A 21,981-nucleotide genomic window follows, 5' to 3' on the forward strand; every position below is an offset into this window, starting at 1 on the left:
GTCACAGCAGCACACGCAGTGGAGATGTGCTCCTGTGGAAAGTCAGAAATCAAGTGAAGTAGTAGAATGAAAATGGCGGTCACGGCCGCAGTGGTAACAACCGTCACCACTGGAGTTGATCATCATTGGTTCCTATACTCCACAGAGGCCAATGTTAGCCAATGAGGAATTGCACTGCGGTGCAGACCGCCTCCCGCCATGACGCCTAACGCCGGTGGAGTGAGGCCACTTCCATCTGGCCCTGCATACAGGACAAACGGTTGCCATTTTCTACTGCTAGTACACATGTACTGATTTAAAAGTGCATCATTGTTGTTGAATGTACACACCTAGACAATTTCAGTGTCCAACATACAAACATGCTCTGTGTACATTGATGTAGTGTAACCATATTTCCTGGTGTCACTCCCTTCTTACTTTTGGGTCCCTTAGGTACCAACCACTGTGGAGAAATAGGAGGAGGAGGCAAGCACCTGTGTACAAACCCCTTGTGGACTTGGCTACACTGGAGGACAGGCATATCATACTCACCTATCGTCTCGGCAGGGACACAATCACACAGCTGTGTGCACAATTGGAGCCTGATCTGCTACCTGCTATCCGTTGCACCACAGTAATCCCCCCTCTTGTGCATGTACTATCAGTGCTTCATTTCCTGGTGACAGTAAGCTTGGCTGTAGGTATGTCACAGCCAATGTTCTCTATTGTGCTTGCAAGGATTTTGGCAGCCTTCCTCAAAGACATGTGCAGCTAAATCGCATTCCCCCAGGTAGATGAATTGCCCACTGTGAAGGCTGGATTCTTTGCAATGGGACATATACCACATGTCACTGGAGCCATTGACGGAACCAATATTGCCTTAGTCCTCCCCTCCCCCGGGCCAATGAACAGGTATACAGGAATAGGAAGAGTTTCCACTCACGCAATGTCCAGAGGGTGTGCCTTGCTGACCAGTACATCTCCCATGTCACTGCCAAGTATCCTGGGTCGGTGCATGATGCCATGTCCTGAGGAATAACAGTGTCCCACAGCTGATGGCACAACTACAGAGGCAAAGAGTGTGGCTTATAGGTGGGCCTGAGCCCCCACCCAATGTATGACTTCAGGAGTCATACCCCTGCCATTGTGCAAGGCTAATGTGTGTCCCTCACTTATTGCAGGTGATTACGGCTACCCAAACCTTTCCTGCCTCTTGACCCCTGTTAGGAATCTGAGAACAGGGGATGAAAATAGGTACAATGATGCTCATGGGAATACCAGGAGGATTGTTGAAAGGACCTACGGTCTCCTGAAGGCCAGGTTCAGGTGCCTCCATCTGACAGGTGGATCCCTATGCTACTCCCCTGAGAAGGTCTGCAGGATTGTTTTTGAGTGCTGCATATTGCACAACTTGGCCCTCAGAAGCCATGTGCCCTAACTGCAGGAGGAGGGGGGTGACAATGCACCTGTGGCAGCAGTGGACAGTGAGGTCAGTGAGGAGGAGGGAGAAGGGGAGGATGTGGACATATTATACAGCAGTACTTCCAATGACACTCAGGTAAGACTGTTGAACTAAACATTTCTCCATTTAAGTGTTGTGCTGTGTGGTTGTAGCATTATGCCAGTCACTGTCTTTGCATCCCATCTGACTGTCACCTATGGCTTCCCATATTGCAGATTTTGGTGTGGTTACAACAGCGTGATGCTGTGATGTGTACAGACTGCTGAGACACATATGTAGAATGGATCAACATGTTACTGGACATTTACACATGACCATGCAGTTCAAAACAGTTCAATATATTGTAAATTTACTTCGGATAAAGCACTATTACTTAAATTGTGTCCAAGGGTGTTTAATAATTATTCTGGTATACAATGCAAAGTGCAATAGAGTGGGGTGATGGTTGGGAAAACTCCATCGTAGTGGGCCAGTCTGTTTGTTGCACAGGTCAGGTGTCCAAGGGTCGATTGAAATGGGAGCAATGGCAGTTCGTAGTGGATGCAGTGGAACACAGGGGGGGAATTCACGAGGGGCTCATGTCCTGGCGGTTGTCTTGGTCTTGGCAACTTTCTCTTGTGTCTGTCTGGGTCGCAGGGAACGTTTGCGGGGTGGTTCACCTTCTGCAGAGGGAGGGGTGCTGGTGGCCTGTGGGTCCTGTGGCAGGCCCTCCTGTCCACTTGTTGCAGCAGATGTGGAGGGCTGGTCAGTACACTGGCTAGCGGTGGGAGCCGACTGGTGTGCTGTATACTCCCTCATGGTGTTGGCCATGCCACCCCTGCAATGGAGACCATGATGGTATCCAAGACCTGCAATTCTTGCTTGATCTCCTGGTGGTGTTCCCCCTGCAGCCGCTGGTTCTCCTGCATGATGTTTAACACCAGCCCCATCTTGTCCTGAGATTGTTGGTATGCCCCCAGGACATTAGTGAGTGCCTCCTGGGCAGTCAGTTCCCTGGGCCTGTCCTCCCCCTGGTGCACAGCTGTCCTCCGACCGACCCCGGCCTTCTGTGCCTGTGTCCCCTTAAAGGTGTGCCCACTCCACTGACCCCAGGACCCTCATTGTCTTGCCTGTGAGGTGTGGACTGGGGCCCCTGTACAGATGGGCACACTATTGATTGACGTGTCGTGGGGACAGAGGTCTGGGGATGCTGAGTGGCTGCTGTGGTGTTGGATTCTGAGGGGGGGGCTCTATACTGAAATGGCTGTGGGATGGGGTAGCCGACCGACAAGTGATCCCAGATGGGCCAGGGAGTTCATCCAGATCCAGAGCTCCTGAGTTGCTGTCATTACTGGGGGCATCTTCTGGTGGGGGACTGGGTAGCCATTGCACCTCCTTACGGCTGACATTGGCTGGGACACCTGTGGGGATGTAAGTGGTGTATTACGTTACATGTCTGTGACACATTCCACATCACTAGCTTCCCCACTGTTATTGCCGTTGCCCTGCCTCCTTTGGTTGTGTATGGAGATGGATTGTGGGATTGTTAGTTCTCCATGCTGTGGTGGTGGATGTACATGCAGGGCTGGAAAGGATGTGCATGCAGTGGGTATGGCATGCAGGGCTTGGCATTTAATTTAGGCAATTGGGGTGGTGCACTGTGTGGGATGGAGAGGGGTGATGGGTGTCATGGTGGGGGAGTTGTGGTGGCATGCAGGTATGGGGGTGATAGGTAAACAAAGTTGACTCACCAGTATCCAGTCCTCCGGTTACTCCAGTGAGTCCCTCAGGGTGCAGGATTGCCAAGTCTTGCTCCTCCCCTGCTGTCAGCTATGGGGAAGGAGGTGGGGGTCCATCGCCAGTCCTCCTAATGGGGAGCTGGTGCCTTGCTGCAATTGAACACACCTTCCCTCATAGGTTGTCCCACCTCTTCCTTATGTCGTCCCTTGTGCATGGATGTAGTCCCACAGCGTTCACCCTGTCAACAATCCTCCGCCATAGCTCCATCTTCCTGGCAATGGAAATTTGCTGGACCTGTGCTCCAAACAGCTCTGGCTCTACCCTGACTCTTTCCTCAACCATGACCCGCAACTCCTCATCGGTGAAACAGGGTTTTTTTGTGGGGACATGGATGTTGTGTGGTGTGTGTATGTTGTGCAGAGGGTGTGTGTATGTTGTGCAGAGGGTGATGAAGTGGTGGGGTGTGTGAATAGGTAGTTGTGATATTTGTAGTTGAATAGGTAGTTGTGATATGTGCTTGCAGTTTTCTTTAGGATTGGCGTGGCAAAGTGTAGCGCTCTTCTCGTGTTTGCAAAGGATTATGGGTGATGTGGCGGCGTGTTTTATAGTGCTGTTGGTGTGTGTGTGTGGTGTGTGTATTTGTGCCAGTTGTGGATTTTTGGTTCTGGCCAATGTTGTCTTGTTTTGTATAAGGGTGACCATTTCTGCTGCGGCGGTTTGCACTGCCAATGGTTTAGCGCAGTTGAATGTCCGCTGTGGTGATTCATGGGTCATTATTTTGAGGTCGTTGTATTGGTGGCGTAACTCTATGGGTGGTAGTACCAACAGTTTATCATGTTCAGTGGGTCTGGCAGATTTGTGGTTGTGGCTGTTTTCTGTCGGTTTTGTGTGTATGTGCTATAATCTGGCGGACAGATGTCCTCCTCCACGGCGGTATGTTGGCAGCAGTCAGCGCGGCAGAATTCGGTATTTACCGCCAATATCATATAAGGGCCAAAGTGTCTTTATTTGTTTTTAATTACACATAGGGGGTCATTACAACATTGGCGGTAAAAGCCGCATACTGCCGTGCAGGAGACCGCCAACATACCACCTCGGCCGCGGAATTCCGCCACGGTCCTTATGACCCAAAGGCCGGAATCCGCCAAAATCTAGACACCCACACAAGTCCACCACACCAAAGGTCAGTGATAAACTGGTGATAACAAATCCTCCACTGTCACGCCAACAGGAATACGCTCACACTATCACGACCCACAAATCCACGTGGCGGTCTTTCAACCGCGGTATTCCATTGGTGGCTGCACTCAAAATACACACACATATACAAAACACATCCACATTGGATAATTCGAAATACACACACCTGATACACATACACACACCACTCCCACACACCCAATACAATATAAAACACACACCCACATCACCCACAAACCCTTACGACAACAATTGCGACAGAAGGCCAGAGAGAGACACCATCAGAAAGAACAATAGCATCCACAGGCACTCAACACCATCACCCACATAGCACCCACGCACCTCACACAACACACCTCTAAAATCACCCCACACATCACAACACACACCACCCCACACATCACCCACACTGCCCCATGGCACGGCAAAGACACCCCAGGTTCTCTGAGGAGGAGCTCAGGGTCATGGTGGAGGACATCATCCGGGTAGAGCCACAGCTATTCGGATCACAGGTGCACCACACCTCCATAGCTAGGAAGATGGAGCTATGGCAAAGAATAGTGGACAGGGTCAACGCAGTGGGACAGCACCCAAGACATAGGGATGACATCAGGAAGAGGTGGAACGACCTACAGGGGAAAGTGCGTTCCGTGGTCTCAAGACACCACATCGCGGTACAGAGGTCTGGCGGCGGGACCCCACCTCCTCCCCCACAACTAACAACATGGGAGGAGCAGGTCTTGGCTATTCTTCATCCTGAGGGCCTCGCAGGAGTAGCTGGAGGAATGGACTCTGGTAAGTCAATTCTTTACTATTACATCCCCCACCCTACCTGCATGCTATCACATACCCCCACCCTCGCCCTCACCCCATCTCTCCTACTCCTCACACATGTCCCAATATCACAAACCACCCATCCCAACACCAAGCCCTGCATGCAACACCAAAGCATGGACACCCATCACCAATGCATGGCCACTGCACATACCCATACACCCCCCTAAACCATCATCACACAAGGTCCGACACAGGAATGCAAGCACTGGGGTACATGGTCACCCACACATTGCACACCATGTCACATACAGATGCAATAATCATGCCTTTACACCCCTGCAGGACCCCTACCCAACGTCACCGGACAGGAGGGTCCAGACATGTCCACTCCACCCACAGAAGAGGCCCACAGTGATGACAGCAGCTCTGTCCAACTGTATCTAGATGACCAGCCGGCCCATCTGGGACCTCGGGACAGTCGGTTCCACTCACTCTGGCACAGGCCACTACAGAGCTTGCCCCCTCTGGAAACACCAGCACAGCACCCACCCAGCGGGCCCATACCTCTGTCCCCAGGACACTTCAAGCAGCATTGTGACCACCACTACAGGGAACCCAGGATAACCCACCACCCCAACAGCACCAGGGACCTGGGGGCAGTGGTAGTGGGCAGACGGTTCAGGGGACAGAGGCCCAGGAACACAGGGGAACTGGGAGGGCTGCTGTGTGACAGGGGGAGGACAGGCCCAGCGAACCCACTCTCCGCGAGGCCCTCTCCAACATCATGGGAGCCTACCACCATTCCCAGGAGACAATGGAAACGGTACTGGCCAAGATTCAGAAGACCCAGCGGCTGCAGGAGGAAGAGTATTTGGGCTTCAGGGAGGAACTCAGATCCATCAATTCCACCCTGGGCACCATTGTAGGGGTGCTGAAGGAACTCCTCAACACCAGGAGGGACACTGTGGCACAACAAGGGGCCCCTGACACTAGCCTGGACAATGAACTGCCCACCACCTCCGCCTGCGCTAGTGGACAGGAGGCACAGCCACAGGACCACCACACCAGCACCCCACAGATGGAGAGCCACCCCGCAAGCAGTCCCTGAGATCCAGGACAAAGACAGAGAACAATGCCAAGACCCCCGCCAAGAAATGAGACCACCCTGATTGTCACCCATTTGTCCCACCTTGTCACCCTGTCCATCCTTAAACTGCCCCAGCTCCACTTCCTATGCCCCTTTGGACAATGCACCTGTGAGACTAATAGACTGGACTCTGCCTTGGACATTCCTCCACCATCACCCCTCGCCATTTTACAACCCCCTCCAATATTGAACACTTAAATAAACACCCTTAAAGCACAAAACAATCAGGAGTCTGTCTGTGATTTCAAAATAGTGTATTAGCAATTACAGTGGCAAAATGCTCTTTCAAATGTAATGCCAACATACCTATGTCACACAGCTCTAGTCCATGACAAAACAAAGCAGATGTCACACTGTGGGACCCACATCTGTGAAATCGTAAGGGAAAGTGACAACTCAGTAGAGCGGTAGTGGATTAAAATCAGATGTAGCAGGCAGTGTTGTCTTCTTACCTGTGTCTCACTGGAAGTATTGCATGATCATCGTGTTCCTGTTGTCAATGTCCTCTTCTTCTGATTCCTCGTTTTCACTGTCCACAGGGTCCACAGCTGCCACAACACCTCCATCTGGACCATCCTCCTGCAGAAAAGGCACCTGCCGTCGCAAAGCCAAGTTGTGAAGCATACAGCAGGCCACGAATATCTGGCACACCTTCTTTGGTGAGTAGAATAGGGAACCACATGTCATATGTAGGCACCGGAACCTGGACTTCAGGAAGCCGAAGGTTCGCTCTATAATCCTCCTAGTTCGCCCATGGGCTTCATTGTAGCATTCCTCTGCCCGTGTCCTGGGATTCCTCACTGGGGTCAGTAGCCATGACAGGTTGGGGTAACCAGAGTCACCTGCAAATGGCAAGGGACAACTGTTAGACACACACTGACTCATAGGGACATCCACAGACCCAGACAACTATTCCCACTGATTTGGGTCCAGGTGCTCACCTAATAGCCACACCCGGTGCCTCTGGAGTTGCCCCATCACATAAGGGATGCTGCTATTCCGCAGGATGTAAGCGTCATGCACTGAGCCAGGGAATTTTGCATTAACATGGGAGATGTACTGGTCTGCCAAACACACCATTTGCACATTCATCGAATGGTAACTCTTCCGGTTTCTGTACACCTGTTCACACCTGCGTGGGGGTACCAAGGCCACATGTGTCCCATCAATGGCACCAATGATGTTGGGGATATGTCCCAGGGCATAGAAGGCACCTTTCACTGTAGACAAATCCTCCTCCTGAGGGAAAACGATGTAGCTCCGCATGTGTTTCAGCAGGGCAGAAAAACACTCTGGACAACACGTTGGAAAACATAGGCTAGGACATCCCTGATGCTATGGCCACTGTTGTTTGAAATTACCCACTTGCTAGGAAATGGAGTACTGACAGCACCTGCACTTGAGGGGGGATTCCTGTGGGATGGCGGATAGCTGACGTCAGGTTTGGCTCCAACTGGGCACGCAGTTCCTGGATTGTGGCACGATCAAGCCTGTAGGTGATGATCACTTGTCTTTCCTCCATTGACGATAGGTCCACAAGCGGTCTGTACACCGGAGGATGCCACCATCTCCTCACATGCCCCAGCGGATGATGCCTATGGAGGAGAACAGCGAGCACAGAGTCAACCAACTCTGAGGTGCTTAAACACAGCTTACTCTGAAAATATCCATAAATCTAAATTTGCCTGTATGAGTGGTTAGGCAAGGCCTAGGTATGTGTGACGCAGTCAAAAATAATGGCATGTGGGCCCCTGAAATGGCGGCTGCCTGACCTGTAAAGTGGGACAGGGGGATATGAGGTAACTGCGCTGGCATTCTACACCGTCGCGGTAGGCGCAATTCTGCATTGTTTAACATTGGGCCCTATGGGTCCCAGGAGCCAATGACGATGTACGCCGGCGATGACGGTACCACAGACGGAGCACCCAGTGCCGGAAAAGATGGGAGGACATTCGCCGCTGGAGCAAGAAGACGGCAGAGGCCCAGGTGGGGATGGCCTCCCAACGTGGGAGGGGTGCCCTTCGCACCATGACCCCCCTGATGTTCAGGATCCTGGCTGTGACGTTTCCGCAGTTGGAGGGCATGAGAGCATCACAGCAGACACAAGGGGGTGAGTACACTCTCAGTCTGCTGATTCAGTGTGCATTTTAGGTGTCTGGGTGGGGGAGGTGGGCTGTGGGTTCCCCTAGGCCAGGGCAAGTTTGCTAGTTAAGTTCCCTACTTCAGGCAGGCCCTGTGGCACCCCACCCCACCTGTGTTTAGTGCCAACTCCACCTAGTCAGGCTCCTGTGACATCCATGTGTGCAGAAATCGGCCATAGCCTTGTAAGCCATGTCCCAGGGATTGAATAGTGGACCCCAAGTGCGCGGCGTAGTGCATGAGGCTTCTGTGTCTGTCGTGTCTGTCAACGGTAGCGGTATAGCATGCACTGAACATGTCTTTCTTCTGACTTCCACCCCCACCCCCTTTTTGTGGTCTCCCTGTGCTTGTGTGCATTAGCATCATCAGGCGGAGGAGCCGTGGCACAGGAGCAGGAGGGAGCTGCATCCCACATGGCCTTGGAGGGCGAGACTACGGGCTCCGAATTCACCAGTGGGAAGGAGGGCGAGGGGAGCTCCACGGCGGGGACAGGAGCTGACACCAGCGAGACGGACTCCTCCTCTGATAGGAGCTCCCTTGCGGTGGCGGCCCCATCTATGCACCCCGCATCTACAGGTACAGCCGCCACCCCCCCTACCAGCACCGCCCTCCCAGCAGCCCCTCAGCCTTTGGCCTGTGCCCGCTCACCCAGGAGGGTGGGCATTACCTTTGCCCCAGGCACGTCAGGCCCTGCCCCTGTCACCCCTGCTGCCCTCAGTGAGGAGGCCATTGAACTCCTCAGGACCCTCACTGTTGGGCAGTCTACCATTTTGAATGCCATCCAGGGTGTAGAGAGGCAGTTGCAACAAACCAATGCATTCCTGAAGGGCATTCACTCTGGTCAGGCAGCCCTTCAGCGAGCTTTTCAGACTCTGGCCTCAGCACTGATGGCAGCCATTGTCCCTGTCTCTAGCCTCCCCCCTCCAACTTCCTCCACCCAGACCCACACCCCTGTACCTCAGCCTATCCCAAGCACACCATCAGACCAGCATGCACACACCTCAACACACAAGGGACGCTCTGGCAATCATAAGCACCACAAATCCCACAGGCACTCACGCAAGCATCACACACATGCAGACATACCAACATCCACTGCCTCCATTGTGTCCCCCTCCTCCTCGTCTCCCTCCTCCCTCCCAGTCTCGTCTCCACTCACACCTGCATGCACTACATCCTCAGCCACTACGTCCATCACCAGCACACCCATCACCACACCCCACTCATGTGCACTCACCACCCCCACTACCATTCACACATCCCCTGTGTCCTCTCCCAGTGTGTCTGTGAGGCCACCTCCCAAGGTACACAAACGCAGCCACACACCCACGCAACAGCCATCCACCTCACGACAGCCTCCAGCCCATGCACCTTCACCCAAAGTCACCAAACGTACACCGCCTACAACCACTACCTCTTCCTCCACTCCCAAACCCCCTCCAGCTACCCATCCCAGTGTTCCTAAGAAACTTTTCCTGGCCAGCCTTGACCTCTTTCCCTCACCTCCCCCACCCCGTCAACCCCCATAGGGCCCGACTCTCCAGGTCCCAACCTAGCACCTCAGCCACAACATCGGCGGGACCAGTGGTGCCAGTAGTCACCGGATTATGGAGTGCATCAGGCAGCAGGGCAGGCAGTGTGCCAAGGAGCCAGAGCACGGAAGTCCCCCACCTGTCAAGCATAAAAAGTTGGACAGTGCCCGGCGGGAGAGGGGAAAGAAACCAGCCACCAAACCCGCTCCCAGGGGTCCAGTTGGGAGTGTGGAGACAGCTGCGACACCATCCAAGGGGGGAAAGGGGCACAGTAAAAGCAGCAAGTCTGGGAAGATCAGCACTGCGGACATGACCGCCACCAGCCCCGCTGCCCAGGAAGCGACCGCCAGCAGCAGCCCTGCTGCCACAGACAGGACCGCCAGCAGCCCCTCTGCCCAGGAAGCGACCGCCAGTAGCAGCCTCGCTGCCACAGACAGGACCGCCAGCAGCTGAACCGCTGCCCAGGACACCGCCGCCAGCAGCCCCGCAGGGCAGAACAAGAACACCAGCAGATGAACCGCTGCCCAGGACACCGCCGCCAGCAGCCCAGCAGGGCAGAACAAGACTGCCAGCAGCTGAACCGCTGCCCACGACACCGCCGCCACAAGCAGCGCTGCCAAGGACACCACCACAAGGACCGCTGCCCAGGACACCGCCACCACAAGCAGCGCTGCCAAGGACACTGCCACAAGCACCGCTGCCCAGGACACCGCCGCCAGCAGCCCCGCAGGCCAGTCAGCGCAAATGATTCCAACGATACTGAGTCCGCCATGGGCAGGATGAAGCACTCTGGGCACAAGGCCCCCTCTGGAACCAGTGGAGAGATACATCCACTACCTCTGTCCTTGGCAGGATGAAGCACTCTGGGCACAAGGCCTCCTCCAGAACCAGTGGAGAGATACATCCACTACCTCTGTCCTTGGCAGGATGAAGCACTCTGGGCACATGCCCCTCCAGAACCAGTGGAGAGATACATCCACTACCTCTGTCCTTGGCAGGATGAAGCACTCTGGGCACAAGGCCCCCTCCAGAACCAGTGGAGAGATATATCCACTACCTCTGTCCTTCGCAGGACGAAGCACCCTGGGCACAAGGCCCCCTCCAGAACCAGTGGAGAGATACATCCACTACCTCTGTCCTTGGCAGGATGAAGCACTCTGGGCACCATGTCCCTCCAGAACCAGTGGAGAGATACATCCACTACCTTTGTCCTTGGCAGGATGAAGCACTCTGGGCAAAAGGCCCTCTCCAGAACCAGTGGAGACTGTTCTCCACTTGAGAGACTGAGGCTTTGCACTCCCCAGGATTGAACAGTGGGCAACCCACCACTGTAGAGACTTGAGAGACTGTGGCCTTGCACACCCCAGGATTGAACAGTGGGCAAACCACCCACTGTAGAGACTTGAGAGACTGTGGCTTTGCACTCCCCAGGATACATCAATGGGCATGGAGCCCTCTCGTGGATCTGGCGTCGTGCACGCATCCGGCTGAGGTGCCCCCCTTCCCTTCCCCCTGAGGTGCCTGTTTTATTTCTATCTGATGCCCCTGCAGTGTTCTCTCCGTTTTGATCGGGTATTGAGTGTGGGCCTCGCCCATGCCTTTTGGGCCCAGTGATCCACGGACTATGATGGTGGAATCCCTTGGACTTGTGTTCTTGGTGTATATAATTGTATATCGTATAAATGTATATATTTGTATATATTTTAGATTCATGTCTTTGAATATATCCAATTATTCAACCAATTTCCTTTTGTCCTTGCATTCTTCCAGGGGGGTTTGGGGGGTGTAACTGTGATGTATCAACATGTACTTGTGTGTGTGTTGTAGTGGGTGAGGGTGGGGGTGGGGGTTTTGCGTGTTGCGTGTATGTGTCACTATTTTTTCCGTCCCCCCTCCTCTGTGTCGTAGGTGCAGTACTCACCGTGGTCTTCGCCGCCGGCGTTCGTGCTCCTGGTAGAGGAGCAGGAAGATAAAGGCTGGCAGAATTTGGAGCTCCGGTTCCATGGCCTCCTGGTTCCTCGTGGGGTGTGTAGAGGTGAGCGTTTTCCCTTTGAAGTCCTGTTTCTGCCGTGTTTTTGTTCGCGGTGAATCCACTCCGGAAAAGGTGGCGGATTGGTGGGTTGTAATTCTGTGGGCGGTACATTGTCCTCCGCCTGTCTGTTGGCGGTTACCGCCGCGGTGTTTGTTTGTACTGCCGTGGCGGTCGGAGTGTTAAAGTTGCTGTCTATGTTGGCGGTTTCCGCCACAGTTGTAATTCCATTTTTTTTACCGCCGGCCTGTTGGTGGTTTTACCGCCGCTTTAACACTGACCGCCAGGGTTGTAATGACCACCATAATGTGTTTCAGGTACTTTGTTTGTGTTATTTTAAACCATTACAATTTAAAAATAACACTGAACTCATAATACAACAGTAAACAGCATTTAATTGTAGGTATTAAAAACCGGTTCAGTTAGTAAAACATGGGACGAATCCATACATATTAAGACAATATAATCAGCAATTTAAAACATACTGAGAGTACCACATTGGTGGGCTAAAATTACACATTAATAGCGGCGAGATTACTCAGTGAATAGTGGTAGGCCAAAAATATGACAGCAGTAATACAACAAGAGTAGCAGCTAGTTGTTCCTCATTAATAGCAGCACAATAGTTTAATTAAAGTGCTAATTCATTGAATAGCCATTTTACAGCACAAAAGGCAGCAGAATAATCCTCAAATATATCACCATCACAGTGAATAGCAGCAAATTGTTCCTCATTGATAACAGTGCAATAGTTTGATAAAGTGCTAGTGCAACATTAAAACAACCATTTTGCAACACAGGTGATGGTAGAATTGTTCTTAAAGCAGACACTATCAGTTTTACTTCTCTGAAGGGTCCATTATTATAAAACAAAGTATAATGTGGCGGATCAGTTGTTTGAGCTAATACCCTGGTGGACAAGGGGTGCATGGCTAGGTCTCTCACCAGAGACCTTGGGTGAGTCAGTAAAGCCCACCTGTTGAGCCCCTAGCCAACTGAACCTGCTGGATACAATGGTGAAGAAATTCATCAACAAAATGCTCAGAACTGTGTTGTCATGATTTAAACAGGCAATGATATCCTGCCGGCATGAACGGACTCCCAGTTTATTCCACGCTATCTGTACTCTGGTTCTACGTTCATTCAGCAGTGCTGAGCAGAGGCATACAACATGTTTGAAAGTATCTTCACAACTGCCGCAGCCCCTACAATCCGTTTAGTCACTTTTGGCGATGCCAGCTGGCTAGATGTTTCAGAAATGGCCTCTCCCCTAGCCTAACACGCATAACTCTTGCCTTCTGGTGCATGCCATACATACAGGAAAGTTATATGCTGGTGTTGCTGGCTGATACCTGCTGATGACTGTCCAAACATGTCTGCGGTTCGCGATTAGTAGTCTGTATGAATGGAATGACCAAAGGCGAGCATACTTTCTAATACTCATTTTAAAGTTTAGTTGACTAGAGTTACTGCTCCAGAGGTCTTTAGTGTCCAGTAGTTGCTATCAGTCTTCAAGGAACCGACTATGTGCTTGACTTGGCATTCTGCAGCAGATTTCGGACCATAACAATACATCTAGGCTGCCAGCCCAGGCCCTCTGTAACTTGAGGCACAAATTAAGGTAAGCACCAGCTTCAGCTTCCCGTTGATCAGGGAGGCCAAATTCAAGCCTAATCTGTGCAGCAGATGAGGACTTCGGTAGAGAAAACACTCGCTTATAGATCTTTACAATGAGTTTATTCAACAGGCTTTTTTTGGCCCTCATAACTTCTAGTAATGGTGAGAGGCTTAGTCCCAATGTCAATTTTGATAATTTCGATAGCGCCACCTGAAGGGTCAAAGCTTTTGCCTCAGCTTCTTTCCATTGCTTCACAAAGCAGCCTCTGAATTTATGCCCCTAAATATTTGTAGGATATATTTGATGCAATTTTGTTGCCATTATAGAACCATCCTCCTCCATGATGTTTTTCATGCCAAATGTTGCAATCTTCGTATTCTTCAGGTTCACCTCTAGATTGTTGGCAGCTGTGTAGATGGACCTCTGGTTAAGCACTTGCTGGAGTCCTACCCTTGTGTGACTAAATAGGGTAAGGTCATCCACATACAACAAATTGCAGATCTGGATGCCACCTATTTTTGGAGGGTGACTATTAATAGCATCAAGTAGCTGCTGTAGATCTGCAATGATAGGTTAAAAAGCGGGGGGCTAGCATGCACCCATGCTTCCCTCCTCCTTATGTCATCATTTTTCTGGATAAGTAAGCGCCATCTCCCAATTTGATGCCTATCCATGTGACAGAGTGTAGCTGGATTATTCCCCATCTCTGCAGTTTAGTCCAAATGGCTCCCCTTGGTACTTGATCAACGTTGTCTTGAAATTGACAAAACAGCAATGCATCAGAGATTTAGGTTGGTTAGTGTGCCTGATATTGCAGTGAACCCTGTTTGGGTGAATGGGTTTAGCAGATTTTGTTCCACCCATAGCCATAGATGTTCCAGGAGCAGGCTGGCATAATATTTGGCATAATTATCAAGGAGGGCTATTAACCTGTAATTGTTTGGATCATCTCTAATGTGTTCTTGATAGATTGGATGTATTATGGCGCCTCACCATGAATCAAGTATTGATGAAACCTCAGGCAGTGGTCAAAGAGCCTGGTAAACTTTCCAGGCCAGAATGGGGTATCTTGTTTGTAAAGTACCTGTGGCAAACCTTTGGGCCCAGGGGCTTTGTCTGTTCTTCCTTTTGTTATTACACGCTCTATGCAGGTTGTAAAGGAGGCCAGGTCCCTGGCATTGAGGTGTAAAGAATCCAGTTTTTGGTAAGAGGGTCCAGTGGCAATTGTGGACACTATTTTCACACTATTGTCCATGGGACTGACTTCCTCCTCCTTGGCCAAAACGTGCATGGTTAGAAAGGATGCCCATTCTGATTTCGGTATATTGGCACAGCCCAAGCCCCTTAGGCCATTCATTTGTTTGTTCACCAGAAACCAAAAGCCCTTAGAATTGGGATTTTTACTGGCATAAATGAGCTTTATCCAGAAGTACTCTGACCATTTGCGCTTGTTGGCAAAAATGACCTGCCTGTATGCTTTCTGTGCCCGCTTAAATTAATTGATTAGCTGCTTGTCTCCTGGAGACTTCATAACTCACCTCAGCGCTTTATTGCATATTTTCTCTAATTCCTTAATCATGGTTGAGGTGATATATTTACTAAAGGGGACAGGCAGATGCATTGGTTGGTGGAATTTTGTAAGTAATTGGAAGGTCAAATTCATCCATTTCATAATCAGCAATGCATTATTAATACAGTTTGCATCTAAGTGCTCCTTGCATTTAGCGAATAATAGCATCACTGATGGAACCATTCCATTAGAGGTGTTTGAGATTCTCCTGCTGTATTTCACCCTGGCTAACGCATGGTGCGGCATGTTAGGTGACAGCATAATAATCTGTGGACCATGATCACTCTCTGCCCGTGGAGTGATGTAACAATTTTCTACAAGGTAGAACATTTCAGCATTGCAGATGGTATAGTCAAGGAAGGTGCAGGTTTTCACGTCGGTTCTCGACCAGTTTGGTGGCTTGTCTTGGGGAAGCAACCATTCAATATTTTGTAGCCCACACTTCAAAGTTGCAGGACAATACATTTGCCAAGCATGCTACAAGGGCAGCTGCTTGGCTTAACCTGTTCGATGATCTTCTGGGCGCTCCCTAGGTTAACTTACTCATGGTCATCCGGAAGATCTTGAAAAACATTTGTGTTGAAATCGCCAGTGATCAAGCATGCTGCTGTAGGATAATCACTGGCTAGATCTCATGGGGTTTGTTTTAAATGATTAAATTTGAACCTTTTCCCCTTGGACAAATGTAAACATTTATTGGTAATTTAAATTACTGCGATTTCAGATTACTGATCTTAATTGCTGACTGCCAATTTTCCTCAAATTTTAATGAGTCATGATCGCTTTTAACTTGACTGAAGTATAAATAAATAGCCCGCCTTTTGGTCTACCGTACTAGAGCTCTTTGAAGGCTGGTGTCCAGTGCTCAATGTAGCCTACAATCGGGAGCCTTACCTCACCCCATGTTTGCTGTAAGGCTATATTTTCATGGTTCTTTAGGAACATAACTATGTCTGGGGACTGAAATTTCTTGGTAAGACCATTAATGTTCCAGGAACACAGGGAGAAAAACGGTGGCTTAGAGCTGGTAAATACTCTAGGTCTTAGTCAGTCAAGGCGTCTGCTGGATAATGCTGTGGACAGCCATGCCCGATTCTTTCCCTGTTTGGTCTATGGTTTGCACCCTTTGTTCACTGAGCTTTGTAGTAGCCCAACTCAGGGCATTTTTTAGAACTGTGAATAGTTTCTTCCTGCCAGACACTATAGAAACCGATGATTTTTCTAGTACTGTAGGTTAACCTGTCTCTTTTTTGAACGGGCTGATCTTATTGCCCCATGTGCTAAATAACTCTGATCTAGATAATATTAACTGTACGTGGGTTGTCGAATTAAATGTTAGTAGTGTAGGTTCTGCGGTTTGGTGGTCTTTAGGAGGGAGATATTCAATTGCTATGATATCACTGGACTCCAATCTGCTTAGTTCAGGGATGGAATTTAGCAACCTAAGAATGATCCCCCTGCTTAAAATGTCATGGGGACCTCGTGAGTAATACTCCTGGCTGAAAAATAGACTACTATTTGGCTTTGGTGACACTGTTTCCTGGTTGAGTCCTTGGTTTAATCCCCAAGTCCTACCTGGGGGCCTGCTCTATCTTATGTATTGTCAGTATTTTTCTCTGCTGGCGCTCTTCCCAGGGACATGATGTGAGTGCTCAATTTTATGTGTTTCCTCCAATTGGGGGATCTGGGTACCCTGGTCCTATGTTATCATTATTCCAATGGAGTCCTTCGAGGATCTACCAGGTCACCACTGACAGCTTTGGAGCAACTGATTTGTTTGATGGTTTGTCTCGTGATGATCGACTGATTTTGTACACCTGGGTTCGCATTGACGATCCTAATTGTTGCTCCTTCTCCACTGGTGCTGTGATTAGTGGGTGGTTGGGTCTGCCCTTCTCGGCTCACTTCCGCAATGGCAGGCTTTGATATTGTACCCTTTTTGTTGATGCCAGAGTGTCCTGACAGTTGGCTTGACTCACCCTCGAGTGGTTTTCTAGCTGCTTGTAGATTCTGCTACAATATCTGCAGTCAACGTTGGAGGGGGCAGTGACTGTGAGGGGCTGCATTCTACCCCTATTAGGTGGGTAGATTATGTACTTTTTCTTGAAAATATTGGAAACAGGTTGCAGGTTGCAGAGATGGTCGTGCTGCTTGTCTTTTTACTCTGTTTTCTAAGCCATTTATTTTCCCTCTTACTATGAGGTTGTGATTGTGGAGAGCTTTTAATAGTCACCTGCCCAGTGATGATTTGTTCCCTGTAGTGGGAGCCTCCACTGGAGGCGCAGGTGTTATCAGTGTCCCTGGCTGCTCAGGGTCACATCTCCGGGAGGGCTGCAGTTCACTCCGGGGCTTTGCCCCCATGGCACAGAGGAAGGATTACCAGTACATGATGTCATTGCATCTCCTGTGCTGGGAATCAATCGAGGGACTTGTTGGAGATTAGATTTGCATCATTCTGCACCATGGGAGCTTATTGGGTAGCTGTCCCCGTGAGTTGTTGACTTAGACCAGGTTCCCCAGAGAGTCTCTTGATTTTGGTCAAAACTGTACTAAGGGACATCTGGAGTGAGGACAGACTGTCAATTATAGGGGGATAGAAGCAAACTCATTGCACAAGCTTGATGTTAGATGGCGCTCTCGTGATCAGCTTGTTTAGGTTGTTCAATTTGTTGTCTAAGCAGGCTGTAAAAACAGCCAGTGAGTTAAAAAGATTGATTTACATGTTAAGTTTATTAGGGTGATAATTTAAAGCAGAGACTGTAGATTGCATAGTTTGTAGGAGTTGAACTCAGACTGCTAGAGATTTGTTATTTCAGGGGTGGGTATGTCTTGCAGACCTATGTTCCTGGTGGGTTCAGTGTGAAAGAAGAACAATTCCAAAAGAGATTGGACATTTGGTTCCGTACTTCCAGGTTCATTTACAGGAGTTTCTGAGCCATCCAGATGAAAGGATTTAATGGGTGAAAGTAGTATTATGTTTCCTATTGGAGCCAGGGTCCCTTGAGCTGCTGGCAGACTAATGATGCTGTCGATAACTAGAATTGGATTGCCACTGTAGAGGAGACCTGGTGTTCCTCTTGGAGGGGTTCCTTAAGTAAAGCTATGGCATCCGAAAGGATAGGTGAGTTTTCACTTGATATAACTATTGGTGAAAGGTTGTGTTTGGAGGAACTCATCTGAGGAGGAGACTGCAGGTCAGACTGTTGATTAAAAACAGGTGTTAGCAATAATGCAGCTTTTTTCATAGGGTTTGCAGGTCACCTCATTCACATCCGTTGGGCTACTAATGAAGCCATTGTCACCCAACGATGATGGAGGTGGATGTATTGTAGCATGAAATGTAAGAAGCAGAGGCCTCCTCACTGCGGGGTAGGATGTGTACTAGAGGCACTCTCTTTTCCTGTAGCCATAGCTGTACTGCTGAATGCCCTATCAGCAATGTTTTTTTTTTAAAGTCCAGAGCGCTGTCATACAAGGGCTTAAAGTAGCTACACTCTGCTGTTTTCCTGAGTAGCGGTTTACAAACAGCCATGAGTTGTACCTTGTTCCATGTTTTTTTAATTTAGTGACGTTTGAATCCAATACAGAAGTCGGTAATGCGGGGACTGATGAGGAGCATTGTTGATTAGACCTCGAGGATGATGGAGAAGACTGTCTGGACCTACTAAGGGACTTTGTGCCACCCTTCTTATTCCTCGTGTATCACACAACTGTCAAGGGTTCTTTCCTTGTTCTGGCCAACCTCGTGGCTCGGGGTTGTGGCCTGGAGCTGCAGCGCCGCCTCACCTTCCTCTGGCAAGAGCTTTCCACTGAACACTGGGGGGGCACAAGCACGCTAACTTTTGTAGGATGTGGGGTTTATCCAGCTCCAAAGTAGTAACCTGCTGTTATGGCGCGTGAGGCTTCCTGGGGCTAGGAGATGTAAGAGAGGCATCATCTAGAAGATTCAGATGGCAGCCATGAGGAAGCTGCACCATTGGCCATGTTACTGCAAATATAAGTACTAGGCACTCTGCTGGAGCAATGCAGTGCAGGGAGTCCTCACATTACTGCGGCTGGGCTGTACGAAGTGTTCTTATACAGTGAGTCACAGCAAGGGCCGAGCGCAAGCTCCTTATTGGGAGCAGAAATTTTGGAGTGGCTGTCTAGGGCCACTGCGTTTGTTGTGGAAGGGGGTGCTGAGCTGGTACGTGGCACCAACCCAGAAGGCGCAACGACACCGGCCTAATGTCAGCCACCTCCGCACCTGCCAGTAATGACTCACAGCCCTACGGCCTTTCCCTCACTCACCCTAATGCGCCACACTGATGCTTTGGTGCTTGCAGCCGTCCCACTTGTTCCTGTTCTCTGCTGAGTCCAATCTACTTACTGACAGCACACGGGCTGCTCCACACTGTGTACTGCACTGAAGGGGTCTTCTTTTTCCCCTACGCACTATGCACTAGGTCCAGGGGTCCAAAGATCCTAAGTCCAGAGTCGAGGGACGGTTGCTGACTGTAGCAGAATTTCAAGCTTCAGAGCCCAAGCTTTGAGGCTTTGCAGACTTTCCCCCTTCCCTGGGAGAGGCGAGGTGCCTCTGCAACAGATCACATGGCACACTCATGTCACACAGAACGTCTGGTTGGAAATACTCCATGTGTTTAATTTTTGCTTTCCTAAGTGCTGAACGCATATAGTATATTTACATTTTGTTGTGTGTTGCAAAAAATAACAACATCCTAGAGTCTTTTCTTTCACTTTCCCTATACTCCACCAAGATTGTCACATAATTCACTTTAAAAACTCCTCTCACTTTGCTGTCAGAGAGAGAAACGTAAATACCGATCCCATGTCAAAAGAATAAGCCACAATCTTTTAGAATGCATAGCCTAACAATTGACCTCTGTCTTTGAGGCAAATGTGACCAATAAAACACATAATTTAAAGGCATCTTATTTTCCTGACCAATCAAAAATCAGCTCTCAACCCACCAGTAGGTCATAACCCAACAGGTAGGGGCATATTTATACTTGTTTTGCACAGAATGTGCGTAATTTTTTTACACACATTTGGTGCAAAATGAACTCCATATTTTTTACTTTGGTGCTAGACCCCTCTAGCAGCAAATTTATGGAGTTAAAGTAATTTTTTGGATGTGGAAACCTACTTTGCGTCAATGAGATGTAAAGTAGGCGTTCCATTGCAAAAAATGACCCTATGGCCTTAGCGCCATACCTATCCCTCATGCTAAAATCATGCAGGTGGGGAGGAGGGGACAAATAATGGTACAAAGCTTGCTTTGCACCATTATTTAATGACTGGGTCAGGGCAGACGTTAGGGGACCAGTGGGCCTATTTCCATGGTGGAACACCATAGAATAAGCCCACAGGTGCCCTCTCCAAGCCCCAGTGACACTCCCACCCACACCAGAGGGACAGAGGAGGATGGGGGACCCCATCCCAGGTAAGTATAGGTAAGTACAGGTAAGTATTTTTTTTTGTTTTTAAGTGCCATTGGGGGCCCTGATATGGGCCCCCCTACATGGCACTGGGTGCAATGGTCATGCCCAGGGTACCCGGGTCCCCTGTGCTGGCCATTGAGGTGGTTTGCATGACTCCTGTGTTTACTAAGACAGGAATCATGTGGTATGGATAAATTTGCATCAGAAAATGACTCTAGGCGGATTAGAATCTTTTTTTTTTTAACTCTAACCTGCCTATTGTCATTCTGTGGTGCAAAACCCCCTTCTTTCAGACCGCCAGCCACACCCAACTAACATCATTATTTATTTTACACTAGCCTACCCTTTGCACCTGCTTACACCATTTCATAAATATGGTGTCCGGCTGATGCACAGAAATGATGCAAGCCAGTGCTAAACTTTTTGGTGCAAAACTGTGTTAGTGCAGTTTTGCACCAAAAGTATAAATCAGGGCCTTAGTTTGGGAAACACTAGTCTGGTGTGTAGCAATGTATAGCAGCTTGAAGAATATTCTGGATTCATATGCTGTGCATTATTCCACCATCTAGTGGTTGGGTCCAAAATTCTCCAGCATCTTACAGTACTTCTTTTTTGTATTTGTGTTTGTTGGTGGGCATCAGTGGCACCTCCATTTGGTGTCCCCTGTGACATCATCCTGCTTTCTCCAGAAGCTCCCACGTTAGTCGCCATCTTCTGATTCTTTTTTTTGTATGTTGCTTCTTCCTTCCATATTCTTGGCGGAGGTGAGTAGGTCACTTGTGAATCCAGAAAACTCTTCAAGCTGCAAAAACTACACCTACAGGTAAGAATCTATGGGCCTGAAATAGATCTTGGCGTGGCTACCGCTGTCCCGCCGCGGTGGCGGTCCCAAGTACTCCGTCAAGCTGACGGAGTTCTGGCTGCTGTAATTAGATCTATGGCAGTTCAATCTCCATCTGCGTCGATGAAGTGTACTCCGTTGCATAAGCGGTTTCCGTCAGCGGACTCCAATGCTGGCGTATAGCACTCCGTCATCATCGGTATGCTGGGATTGCGCTGACTATATTTAGATAGCACAGTTGTGCTCGCAGTGTACCAGCAGCAGTCCCTTGATGTCGGCAGTCTGTTGCGGGCCCGTTCAGCATTGTACTATGTTTGTGGCTATTGAATGGATGCTAGCAGCACACACCTGATATATATTGCCCAATTGTGAACGCCTGCAAAGCACACTATAAGACACACTCCATTTCAGACCATGAAACTTTGCCATTCCACTGCAGAACACCATTTTGCTACTGAATTTGCCAAAAAGGAGTCAAGTGTTTCTCCCTGTTTATTTTCCTTTCACTTTTTTTTTATTTTTCACCA

Source organism: Pleurodeles waltl, chromosome 7, assembly GCF_031143425.1.
Source record: "Pleurodeles waltl isolate 20211129_DDA chromosome 7, aPleWal1.hap1.20221129, whole genome shotgun sequence".
Lineage (NCBI taxonomy): Eukaryota > Metazoa > Chordata > Amphibia > Caudata > Salamandridae > Pleurodeles > Pleurodeles waltl.